Source organism: Diabrotica virgifera, chromosome 7 (genome assembly GCF_917563875.1).
Source record: "Diabrotica virgifera virgifera chromosome 7, PGI_DIABVI_V3a".
NCBI classification, from domain to species: domain Eukaryota; kingdom Metazoa; phylum Arthropoda; class Insecta; order Coleoptera; family Chrysomelidae; genus Diabrotica; species Diabrotica virgifera.
Window position 1 is genome coordinate 194,304,886 of NC_065449.1, and position 4,959 is coordinate 194,309,844.

A 4,959-nucleotide genomic window follows, 5' to 3' on the forward strand; every position below is an offset into this window, starting at 1 on the left:
GATGGCCAAATACAGGGAATTTCATAGCACACGGATACGCCGTTTATTTTTCTGGAAATCAAGACCATATGCATCGAAACGGAGTAGCAATAATTATGAAACAGCATATTAGTAAATATGTGACTAACTTCATCCCAATGTCAGACAGAGTAATTTTAATACAGCTGAATGCTAAACCTGTAAATATAAATATCATCCAAGTTGATGCTCCCACTACAGATGCAGATGAGCAGAAAATGGAAGAATTCTACCATCAAATAGAAGAAGTGCTAAAAACAACAAAGAAACACGAAACAACAATAATTATGGGAGACTTTAACGCTAAAGTTGGACAAAAGATGACACAAAACATCACCAGAAATTTCGGCTTGGGAGAGAGAAATCAAAAAGGTGAGCGTCTAATAGAATTCTGTCAAGAAAATATAAATACCTGGTTTTAACTTTCAGAAAGGCGTCTCTACACGTGGAAGTCCCCTCAAGATGGACATCAAGGTAGAATAGTACGGAATCAAATAGACTACATCCTAATAAACCATCGATTTCGGAACAATATTAAAGATGTAAGAACTTACCCCGGCGCCGACATAAACTCAAATCATAATTTACTCTGCTCCAAAATACAAATTAAATTAAAGAAACTAACAAAGCCAACTAAGCCTACTAAGATATATCTCGACCCCCTTAAAAACATCCAAACACGCGAACACATAGCACAGCAGATAAATAGTAAAATGCACAGAAACAGAATATCAAATATACCAAACGAAAACAGAACTATTAACGAATGTTGGTACGATATTCAAAACTCGATTTTAGAGGACGTAAGGGAATCTTTAAAAACACCTACAATGTTGGCAAAAAATGAATGGATGAACCAAGAAATTCTAGACTTGATGGAAGTTCGACGAAAATACAAAAATAGAAATATTATCAAATACCGTGAAATTAACAAACTCATAAAAAGAAAAACTAAACAGGCCAAAGAATCCTGGCTCGAGAATTCATGTAAAGAAATAGAAGACCTCCAAAAAAAGCATGACAGTTTCAACCTCCACAAGAAACTTAAATATACCTCCGGAATTAGAAAACAGAAAAATGCTCACGTACTTAAAACCGCAGACGGAAAAAAAATTGTGATCACGAACAACAGTGCAAAGAATGGGAGAGACACATCAGTGACCTTTTTGACGATGCTTCTCGAGAAAATGCTCCAAATACTACCTGTGATAACCAATTAGACAGAGGTCCCAGTATACTGAAGTCAGAATTGATAAAAGCAATACAACAAGCCAAAAACAATAAAGCACCTGGACCAGATCAAATCCCTGTTGAGCTACTTAAACTTTTGGATGAGGAAAACATTACCTACTTGACTACTTTCTTTAACAAAATTTACAACGAAGGAAAAATACCAGATGATTGGTTGGAGTCACTGTTTATAACATTACCAAAGAAAAGCAGGCCCACCAAATGCAGCGATTTTAGACTAATCAGTTTGATGAGTCACACACTTAAGATACTTTTACGTATTATACAAAACCGAGTATTCCTTCTGTGCGAAACTAGAATTGGTAATAAGCAATTTGGATTTAGAAATGGTCTAGGAACTAGAGAAGCACTATTTTGTATGCGCGTTCTATTACAAAAAAGTTGTGAATTCCGAAAGAACGTTTATGTTTGTTTCATCGACTTCGAGAAGGCATTCGACCGAGTACAACATGATACACTTTTCGATTGCCTGCAGGCAGCAGGACTTGACTACTACGATATAAGACTGCTGAAATACTTATACTACAATCAAGTAGCCTCTATCCAAATTGGAGACAGTCGTACTGAAAAACTGCCGATAAAACGTGGAGTACGACAAGGTTGTGTTTTATCACCCACCCTTTTTAATCTGTACTCTGAAGAAATCTTTAGGGAGGCTTTGGATGACAGACAAGAGGGAGTAAGGCTAGGCGGAGAAGTAATCAACAATATTAGATACGCTGACGATACAGCCATTCTTGCTGAAAATTTACAAGATGTTCAGACACTACTAAATCTAGTCAGTGAAGCAAGCTATCGGAGAGGCCTTAAAATCAACATTTCAAAAACAAAGTGGATGGCAGTTGGAAAGATTAATATAGATCAAGGTCAGCTTTCTCTTAATGGAGAGGAGTTAGAACGGGTAAATAATTTCAAGTACCTTGGCAGCTGGTTAAATGTAAATTGTGACTCTGATGAAGAGATAATAACTAGGATCGAAATATCACGGAAGGCTTTTATGACCTGGAAACCAGTTTTATGTAATAGAAACCTGTCGATGAATATTCGAAAGAAGGTGCTGAAATGTTATGTGTGGTCTATCCTATTGGATGGTTGTGAGACATGGACGTTAAAAACCACAATGCTAAACAAAATAGAAGCATTCGAATTGTGGTGCTATCGACGAATCCTAAAGATATCGTGGGTTTCGCATACTTCCAATGAAGATGTTCTTCAAATGATGAATTCGGAACGTCTGCTCATAAGCATCATAAAGAGGAGAAAAACAGAATACTTCGGCCATATAATTAGAGGACCTAAATACCATCTGCTTCGCCTTATAATACAAGAAAAAGTTGAGGGAAAGAGATGGATTGGTCGAAAGAAACTTTCATGGCTGCGCAATATTAGACAATGGTGTGGCTGCACAGTAGAAGAATTATTTCGCGCAGCAGCCGATAGAGAGAGATTTCAGGAAATTGTAAACATGATGACGGCCAACGTCTGAATACAGACACGGCACATAAAGAAGAAGAAGAAGGAAATTAAATCTTAAAGCTTCAAGTCACGAATCAAATGCACTACACATCCAAAATTATTGCAAATGGAAGGCATTGGAGAGCAGACTTCAAAAAGGACAGACTATTGACAAAAAAGAGCAAGACATTCTTATCAGAATGTTTGATATTATAAGATTCTTTGCCAAACAAAATTTGGCTTTGTGTGGACTTTATAGAATAGAGGAAATAGAGTAAATAAAATCCAGTACCAATAGAGGAAACTTTTTAGAATTGGTTAATTTAATTGCAAAATACTAGCCTGTACTACGTGAACATCTTGTAAGTTCTAAAATGTGTGGCAAAATTTCAATCACTTACATGTCACCACAAATACAAAACGAATTTATTGCCATTTTGGGAAATAATGTTCGCCAACATATCATCGAACAAATAAAAAAGGCTAAGTATTATTCAATTATATTCGACAGCACTCCAGATCTTTCCCAAAAAGATCAAATAAGTCAGGTATTAAGACACGTAGTAATTAAAAATCAGGAAGTAACAGCAATGGAATCTTTAATAGATTTCATTGAAACTAAAGACAAAACTGCTGAAGGAATTTCAAAGATGATTTGTGCGCTCAGAAAGTAAATGCTGTGCAGATAATATTGACAGAGAATTAATAAACGTGATTGTAAAACATAGATAAACTTTTTTATTTAAAATCTAATCTGTATAATGCAAAATAATGTTGACTGTTCTCGCCGAAAAGTTCTCTATAATTAACGTATGTAATTAGACCTGAATCCCACCTACAAAAAAAGGTTGATTAATAGCAAGCTGAAAATTTGTTAATAGCTTAACGGTGTCTAGTCGGACAAACTTTGATGTACGGGAACACTGGAACAGGGGAAGTTTTAATTGTGGAACAGGTTAAAAATTTAGAACGTCATACTACGAAAACGTTCCATGTATTTTTTCGGACAGAACTTCCAATTGATTTATTACCATTTCATTAAACTCTCATGCAAAAATCAGACTGGCGTTTATCACCAATTGGGCATTTTAATGAGTGGAACACGAAGAACATGTCAAATGACAGGAATCATGTTGGTTAGTAATAGCAGTTTAATTTTTCCATGAGAGTTTAATGAAAGAGTAACAAATCAATTGGATGTTTTGTCCGACAACATACATGGGATGTTTTCGTAATCTGACGTTCCAAAGTTTTAAATTGTTCTACAATTTAAATTTCCCCTGTTCCAGTGTTCCCGTACATCAAAATTTGTCCGACTAGACACCGTTAAGCTATTAATAAATTTTCAGCTTGCTATTAATCAACTTTTTTTTTGACACGCGGAATCTAGACCTAAATGTATAATATACATTAAATTAAAATACTTAAATAAGAGGGCGGTAAACTACCGCTTCGAGCAGCCGAAATTCACGCTACGCCACTGGTTCATACCAAAACATCTCCGTCACCAAACGGCGTTTTGGGTAAAATACAGCTAAGTGAAAATCGTCCTCCGGGTCTTCTTCATACATGTTCGCGTCCATCTGAAGATTTTTAGCAAAAACGGGATTCGTCAGAAAACATTACAACATTCCATTGCTAAACCGTCTAGTCTCTGTGATTATTCGAAAATCTCATCCTGTTAACTCGGTAAGCTGCTTTTAATTCAGGGCATGCTACTGGCTTAAGAGAATTTAAACCACTTTCATGAAGGATTCTTCTTACGGTTCGTGCAGAAATATGAGTTCCTCAAGCTACCAACAAACGACTAGCAAGAACATTTGACGTTAAAAAGCGGTTGCATAATGCTGAAATCTTAAAAAACTCACAAGGAAAATAAATTCCAGTGTCTTGGTTGTATACCATATATCACAAAAAATAATAAAATTTCTCTTTGTAAAGGATATATTGAAAATCCCTAGAAAAGGGCTGCATCACAACAGAACGTTTTCCGAATTCAGATTCCATCATCAGTGTTATCACTTTAAATAAGTATAACCCTTTCTAAAAAGTTTCTCAGTTTTCTCCAAGACGGGGATAGTTATACTTTTTTTACGCTGTTCTCACACCTTTGTTGTTTTATATATTGAGCGTCTTTGTTTTTGAGCATATTATTTGAGCATTATTGAATGTTTGGTTTAGCCACTGTTAGTTCTATTTTCATTCTTCGTACCGTTTTATAGGTTTTTGGTCGAG